The sequence below is a fragment of the Rhinolophus ferrumequinum genome, unplaced genomic scaffold (assembly GCF_004115265.2).
Source record: "Rhinolophus ferrumequinum isolate MPI-CBG mRhiFer1 unplaced genomic scaffold, mRhiFer1_v1.p scaffold_19_arrow_ctg1, whole genome shotgun sequence".
NCBI classification, from domain to species: domain Eukaryota; kingdom Metazoa; phylum Chordata; class Mammalia; order Chiroptera; family Rhinolophidae; genus Rhinolophus; species Rhinolophus ferrumequinum.
The window spans coordinates 1-8,038 of NW_022680383.1; the positions used below are offsets into that span (position 1 = coordinate 1).

General features: G+C 47.3%; 1 long non-coding RNA gene and 1 pseudogene across 2 annotated transcripts; both read left to right on the forward strand.

Moving 5' to 3' along the window:
- The first annotated feature begins 170 nt into the window (after positions 1–170).
- Positions 171–2,181, forward strand: LOC117019956 (uncharacterized). Of its 2 annotated transcripts, none has more exons than XR_004422600.1 (3): positions 171–258; positions 1,303–1,374; positions 1,713–2,181. It is a non-coding gene; the product is annotated as an uncharacterized LOC117019956 (long non-coding RNA). The 2 variants fall into 2 exon arrangements; XR_004422601.1 differs by lacking the exon at positions 171–258 and adding an exon at positions 628–751.
- Positions 2,182–2,409: 228 nt separating this feature from the next.
- Positions 2,410–5,149, forward strand: LOC117019955 (G-protein coupled receptor-associated sorting protein 2-like; annotated as a pseudogene).
- Positions 5,150–8,038: the final 2,889 nt, after the last annotated feature.

Consider the following 8,038-nt stretch of genomic DNA (forward strand, 5'->3'; position numbering starts at 1 on the left):
TTCCTCCTTCATCCCGTCAAAGCGATGCCTCAGAAATTAAAATATTGATAATAGGATGACTTGGAATGCGAGTGAGGAGCTCCGAGAGTCCGGGAGGCGGACCACCTGGACCCCGAGACTGGAAAGGCAAGAGGGGGTGTTGTGGGGGCGGGAGACGCCCCACCCCCAGCCCGACCAGCTTACAACCGGCGCCCAGCGCCTGGCAGCCTGGCGAGGAGGCCAATGCAGCCACCAGGTCGGGGCCGGTCCCCGAGAGAGGTGCGCAGTGCCGGGGGACGCCTGAGCGGAGGCTGCCGGGGAGGAGGTGGAACCGCTGCGCGGAGGCCGCCAGGGCATTTCCGCGCGGAGGGTGCGGCGGCGACTGGCGCGGGCCGGGCCCAGGGCCCAGGGCCCAGGGGTGGCCTCAGATGCGCCCTGGGCTCCTGGGGAAGCGATCCACGCCGGCCTCTCCACAGCCAGCTTTCCCGGAGATGGCTGTGGGGAGGCTGCTGCTGCGGGAGAAATGGCGGAGCCAGAACTGGGCTGGGGGGTTGCCGGAGCGGGGGCTTTGGCTACTCCGGGCCCTGATTCTGGAAAGGGTCTGTTGGGCCCCGTGTCCTGGGGGCTGTCCCTTCCCACAGGCGCTTCCTTGATGCCAGGGTCTCTGCTGTGTGCGCAGTAGGTTGGCGATTTCAGGCGGCGGGGTGCATCTATCTGCCAAGGAGCAGCTTGAGAAAAAGTTGGAGCAGGAAAATAGCCTGGATTTCTGGAGGTGTGTGGGGGTGGGGGGTGGGCAGCCGCCATTGACTGGAGACCCCAGTTGGGGTTGGGTAACTGTGACCAGAGCGGGTCAGGCATCCAGGAATAAATCCTAAAAGTTCCATCTGTACCAGTTCCTAGGCACTTCCCTTGGCTTCCTCCCTTACCTCCAGCAGTAATTGGGGGTAGGAAAAGATGGGCTCGGAGGCGAGGGCGAGAACGGAAGTCATAATTACAAGAACCACTGCACAACCTGTTTTCTAGAATATGCGGGCGCCCCATTTTATGCTGTCCAAGGCAAAGGGGTGTGTTGGACCTAGTGGTGAATCCTCAGAATTGAAGACAGGAGCCATGGGACAACTGTGACGTCAAGAAAAGATGTCGTTATCTGGAACCCTGAAACAGAGGGCCGCAGTAAAACGAGAACGTTCTACCTAGAAGACCTTAAATGTTGAAAGACAGATCACATGTGGACTCCCATCATTGGTGTTGGTCTGTCCACCAAGTGCTCAGTTGCTACCATGGACTCCTGACTGTGTTTTCTTTTCGTCCATTTGTCCCTAGGCTTACTTTAAGACCGGTCACTTCTGCAAGGAAGGAAAGGAGGAAGAGACTGGCTCAATTCTCTGGAAGTTGGTGAGAAGGGGGAAATGCAGGGGATAGCGACAGAGTAAGATCATGGCAGGTCTTTGCTCCACCTCTCCTGCTCTCTGCCAGATTTGCACACTGTCCCAGCATCCCTTGTCCATTTCCTGCAGGAGATATTAGGAATACTGGGGTAGGTGTGGATTGGGCTGTGAATGGGAGGAAAGACCTGAGATCAGACACCAGGAGACTGGAAACGTTAGACAAATTGGACCCTTAAACAGAGAGATGTTTGCGTCAGGGGTCAGGGTGTCTGCCTGTCAACCAAGCACTCAGACTCTATTTTCTCCTGTATGTTTGTCCATGGGACGGCCTGCTGTCTGCTCTAGGGCATAATTGGTACCACTGGAACAAAGCAAGGAGTGGGAAATTGCACCACATCAGAGCAGGTTGGTATGACAGTGGATACAACTTCGGGTGTGGTAGTGGAGACCAACGCAGGCCCAAGAGTGACTGGGGTCTAGTCTCAGGACTCCTCAGCCTCTCTCATTGCCAACATATTTTCCCACCGACCTCACACCTGTTCGGTGGCAGGCCAAATAGTGTGGTAGCTGTGGGCAAAACGAATGTAACAGAGGGATTTTCTAATAGCCCAACAGCCCCACCAAGAATTCAAGGTCCAGTCTGTGTGTGTGTCCCTGCGTGGAGAGACACAATTCAAAGAGACTCAAAGCCCCGTGTCCTTCTCTCTCCCGGGATCCACCTCCAGTGGCATCTCTGGCGATGTTGGAATTGCTGCTGAACAACACCCTCAATAGATGTGCACCACCTGGGAACCATCCATCCTCCACATACTTGGTTTGTGCCTCTTCTGCACTCCGTCTGTGATATTGGCTGAGGCTGGTCTTGGGAAGGAAGCTGTTAAATGGTGTACTGGTGATTGACTCTAACTCTTATTTCCAACTGTATCACCTGAATCACTGAAAATCGGTAGTGTGAAAATACAGAATTGTGAGAGATCTGTGGTAGAGGCAGGGACTTGTGGTGCTGGTATTATATTTAACTATGTTCTCTGTAACTGGTACAATGACTGGGGCTGAGATTGAGCCTGGTGCCAGGCCAAGCCTGAAAAGAAGGCTGGAGAAGAGGCTGGGGGTGGGGCTGAGACAGAGAACGAAGTTCCGATGGTGGTCAGACCCAAGGTTAGGACCCAGGCCCAGGTAATGCCTGGGGTAAGGCAGAACTCCATCCAAGGTTATGAATGGTGCAAAGCCCAAAACTGCATCCTTGTCTATGAATGGGGTAAGGCCCAAAACTGAGTCCCAGGCAATGGCTGGGGCAAGGCCTAGAAGTGAAGGCCAGACAATGTCTGGGGCAAGGCCCAAAACCAAGACCGGGGCAGTAGGTAGGGCATGTCCTAAAACTGAGGCCAAGGCAATCCCTGGGCCAAGGCATAAGGAAGAAGCCCAGACTTGGGCCCAGACTGAGTTTGGGGCTGAGGCAATGCCCCAAAAAGAGGGCGTGCCCCAGACCAATGCAGTAGCCTGGCCACTGCTCAGTAGTGAGTGTGCCTCAGGTGCTAAACCTGTGGCCCTGTCTGTAGATAGGGAACTGCTCAGGGTGGACACTGAGACCTTTCCTGGCTCCCAGGGTCAGTCAGTCGGGAATCCAACCCTGGTTTGGATCAGGGGAGGAAACTAATACCGGGTCTTGGTGCTATCCCAGGCCCAGGGCCAGAGCGGAGGGCTCTAATGAATCTGGATTCTGGTCAGCAGATGAGATCTCTACGATGTCTTCCTTCTGGACTGGAGAAGAGGCCAGTGTCAGATCACGGCCCAGGGAAGAGGCCAATACCAGGTCCAGGCACAGGACTAACATCAACCTAACCCCAGGTCTCGTCCCAGATCCAAGCAAGATTCCTATATTGATTCCTAGTCTGGGTCTGAGGAAGAGTCGGGCAACCCATTCTGCTCCTGGGCTGGAGAAAATACCAATAACTTGTTCAGACCCAGAGTCAGAGATGAAGCAAATGTTAGGTCCAAGCTCAGGACAAGATAGAGAGATGTTTCTGAGTCTGAAGATGAGTACTTTAAGGAGTCCTGGTTTGTGCCTGGAGAACAGGCCGATAGTAGATTCAGGCCTAGAGACAAGGAAGAGCCCAGTACCGTCCTGAAGCCCAGGGCCCAGAAAGATGTTGATAACAGTGATAGGGTCAAACAGGAGCCCAGGTTTGAGGAGGAAGTCATCATTGGGTCCTGGTTCTGGGCAGAGAAAGAGGCCGGTATGGAGGCCGGGGCTTCTGCCATCTGTGAGTCCATGCCAGGGGCTGAAGAGGGGGCCATCGGTGGATCCTCGTTTGAGACTGAGGAAAAGTTCAGTTTGGGGGCTGTGGCCAGAGAAGAGACCAGGCCAGAGTCTGAAGAAGAGGCCATATTTGGATCCTGGTTCTGGGACAGGGATGAGGCCTGCTTTGATCTAAATCCCAATCCGGTGTACAAGGCTAGTCCCAGGTTCCACGATTCAGCTGAGGAAATTAATACATCATCCAGGCCCCAAACTTGGGAAGAGGTCACTGTTGAGTTCAAACCTGGTCCTTGTTATTTCGTTGGTTTCCCATCCCTGAGCCCCTTTAGAATTCCAGAAGGAGCAGCAGCAGCTGCATTCGCTGAACTGTCTGAGGGAAAGCCCCAGAATGCAGAACGTACCCCAAATAGGGAAGAGCAGGAATCTGTGCTTCAGCCCGATCGGCCTGATCTTGAGTTCCCATTTCAGTATGAACCATCCTACAGGTCAATCAGGAAAATTCGGGACATCTTAGGACCAGGGAGACTGCAGAGCCTGAGAGTTTGGTCCTGCAGCTGCATCCATGTGAACTTAAAATTGGTTCTGGAGAGTTTGAAGAACTCCTGTTAATGGACAAAATCCGAGATCCTTTTTTTCAGGAACTATTAAAATCGTAATAGGTATGAGAAGTGCTTCTCAATTTACCCGAGATTTCATTCGGGATTCGGGTCGTCTCACTTATTGAAACCTTGCTCAATTATCCCTCCTCCCGAGTTAGTTCACAGCTTTTGGAAAATATGATTCTCATGGCTCCACCATATCCAAATCTAAACACGATTGAGACATATGTATGTCAAGTGTGTGAGGAAACCCTTGCACAAACCGTGGATTCCCCCGAGCAGCTGCTTGATTAAGGCTGCTTAGATCCTCACTACAACTACTGACTATCACACACTGGTTGCCAATTTTATGTCTGTGTTTCTCTCCCTATTAGTGACAGGCAACGCAACAACAAAGTTTCACGTTCTGAGAATGCTGTTGAATTTGTCTGAAAATGCTGTGGTGGCCAAAAAACTATACAGTGCCAAAGCTCTATCGATATTTGTGGGTCCTTTTTTTTTTTTAACATACTAGAAGAGTCAAACGATAACAGTCAAATTGTTATTAAAATGTTTTGGAATTTCAGTAATATTATAAGGAATGGAACAATGGCCTTAATTGATGATGATTTCAGTCTTGAGCCACTTATTGCTGCATTCCATGAATTTGAGAACTTAGCCAAGGACCTACAAACCCAGATAGACAATCAACATGATCCTGATCCTGAGGGGGGACAAGAAAGCTAATATGATTAACCACCTGCCTCTGATCGGCCTGATGTTCCCAAAGAGCCCTGAGTAGTGGCTTCCGTTTTCACAGCCTGGTTTTATGTTGTAACTTATGTTTTTAATGCTGATGTTAACTTGGTCCAAATCTTGGTTTGAGCTGGCTCATTTTGTGGATGCGAAATGAACATCAGAGCTGAAAACACATGTGTTGATATTTGTCTTGCCATCTGTGGGGACAGAGCCCCAAAAAGCAGTTTCCAGGCTCTCGGCCTCACATAGAAAGGTGCTGGCTCAGGTAGTAAATGGCCATCGACTGTGATCAAATGGCCAGCAGCTGTGGCTAGTTGGCCGTCAGCTGTAACCAGTGAGCCATTAGCCATAAATATAACTGCCGTGGCTAGGCTAGGAGAAGAGGCTAGCAGAGAAGAAAAGAGAGAAAGGGGGGAGCTAGCAAGAAGATGGTGGCTGAGTCTGCGGGCGGCACAGTGAGGGTTGAGAATTGTGTTGCTCCTGGTTCCTGTGTCTCCAACCCAGCTGCCAGTGAGAGTATAGTGGTGTGACTCCCCTACCTGTGGCTCCGTGGGTGTTCCTTTTTGGCCTCACCATGTCCTGCGTTCTTGTGTGGGGGGCGGGACCGGAGACCCCGCCAGACGCCCCGCACGACACTTGGCGAAGTCGGCAGGATGCCCTGCACGACACCATCCATATTGCGGTATATTTCAAGTATTGAGTTTCCAATGAACGGAGTCGCCTATGTAAGCTACCCTGCTATTCGTTGTTTAAACAAATGGTTCTCCATTTGACTCTGTGTTTTCAATAAAGTTCTGGGTGAAAACTGGCAGAAGTGACCCTCCTTCAGTGTAAAATCCAGATGCTGGTGCTTTGTGCACACTGACAAACATATCAGTAGCATAATCAGTAGCATGACAAACATACTCTCATTGGAAAATTCCATTCCTGGAGCTTAAGAAGGAAGAGACTACTGTGGGCCTTGGTACTTGAGGAATGCTTCCGAGAAGAGGGACCCACTTAAATTGGTCACCGAGGACTAGGGTAAGACAAACCATTAGGTCATTCTTGGGAGTGAGCAGTGGTGGTATGAAGAAAAGTGTGTAACTTGAAAATCTGCTCCGGTAGCGAGGACATACCCTGTCTGCCTGAATTAGGTGAGACAAGTTTAGTTAGGGATGCAGTTGGAATGAGGCCGGTTTGGAGAGCTAAATCGGCCAAATCTGCACATTTTACAACTCAAAAGTACAAGTGTTGCTTCAGTACCACCTAAAGAATGAAAGGGTAGAATAGCACACCAACTAAATGGAGTCAGGAGTAAGATTCTCTTTGTGCTCCCAGCCCAAGGAAAGTATTAAGGAAATTCCATTCAGCTATTAAAAATGGTCTGTTCGTTGGCATGAAATGACAATGATGCTTTTATGTCCAGTGAAATAGAGAAGAGTGTGAGTGACATCTATGGAAAATTAGATCCCATTTTAAAACCGTGTGTGAATAAACACAATTTCTATGCAATTTCAGTATGATTTTCTAAGAAACTTCATATATTCCATAGCCTAGAATAAAATCACTCATGTGTGGGATATAAAACTGAAGGCAATGGAGGAACAAGACACACAAATGAAACAAAAACTCATAGACACAGACAACAGTTTAGTGGTTACCAGAGGGTGGGGGGGGGTGGTAGAAGAGGGTAAAGGGGATCAAATATATGGTGATGGAAGGAGAACTGACTCTGGGAAGTGAGCACACAATGTGATATATAGATGATGTATTACAGAATTGTACACTTGAAACCTATGTAATTTTACTAACCATTGTCACCCCCAACAAATTTAACAAAAAAACATAAAAAATCTACCATGCTAAAAACAGTTGTCAGAGACAACCATTATTAGGGAGATTGAAAAATCAACGAGACAGGGCTTTTCTTTCAATATGCTTACAGCTAGTGCCTCAGTTATAGGCAGACATGTTAGAAAGGATACAGTTATATAAGTGAATAAACTATATGTGTTAGGAACAATTTTTAGAGAATAAACCACTTAGAAAAGACAGAAAGGAATAAGACTTAAGGAAAACTAGCTTTTTAAATGAAATGTTTAAAGAAAAATAAATTATCAAAGTTATGTTTATATTCATCTCTCGACTGTACAAAGATGCCAATTTTTTTTTACATGACTATTTCATTAAAAAAAATCCTAACATTTCCGTTTGCAGTGACAACAGAGTTATGGAAGCAGATAGACAGTGGCGATGGTTGCACAACATTGTGAATGTACTTAATGCCACTGAATTGTACACTTTAAAATGATAACTTTTATGTCTTCCATATTAATAAGTAAAAAGGTCATGCCATACTTTCAGATAGAAATCACAGAACTCAGGGATAGAGTTGGTTTGGAGAGGGAATCCAGACTTGTGCAAAATAGGTTTTATTATTTTTTAGGCACAGTGAAAATGTTATTTCTGTTTTGTGTGAGGATGCTGTTAATTGCTGAGAAGGTAAAATTATGACTTATAAATTAGAAATGAACATTTGAAAGATTTTTCAACACAATGAAGAACTGCTAAGATTACAAAAGTGGTTGAAGGAGATATGTGTGCATACAGCATACACAGTATAATCACAATAAAAACAAAATAATGTTAAATTTTATATACACATAGAAGATTCATAAATGTTAGGATAACATTGCTGGCTTAAATACAAAACTAGTTAATATCTTAAGTGCAATCAGTTGTAACCATGGATGTTATGTGTTCCACTGGACATAAGCCATTTCCAGTATCGGACAAAATGTCTACCAGTTAACACCAGCCTCTCAGTGTAGAAAAACATGCTGGGTCAATTCCTCAAAAAAATTACGAATAGAATTACCATATGTCACAGCAATCCTTCTCCTGGGTATCTACCAAAAAAAATATGAAAACATTTGTACATAAAGACAAGTGTGCTCCAATGTTCATTGCAGCTTTATTTACGGTGGCCAAGACATGGATACAACCAAAATGCCCTTCGATGGATGAATGGATAAAGAAGTTGTGGTGTATATACACAATGGAATACTAATCGGCGGTAAGAAAAGATGAAA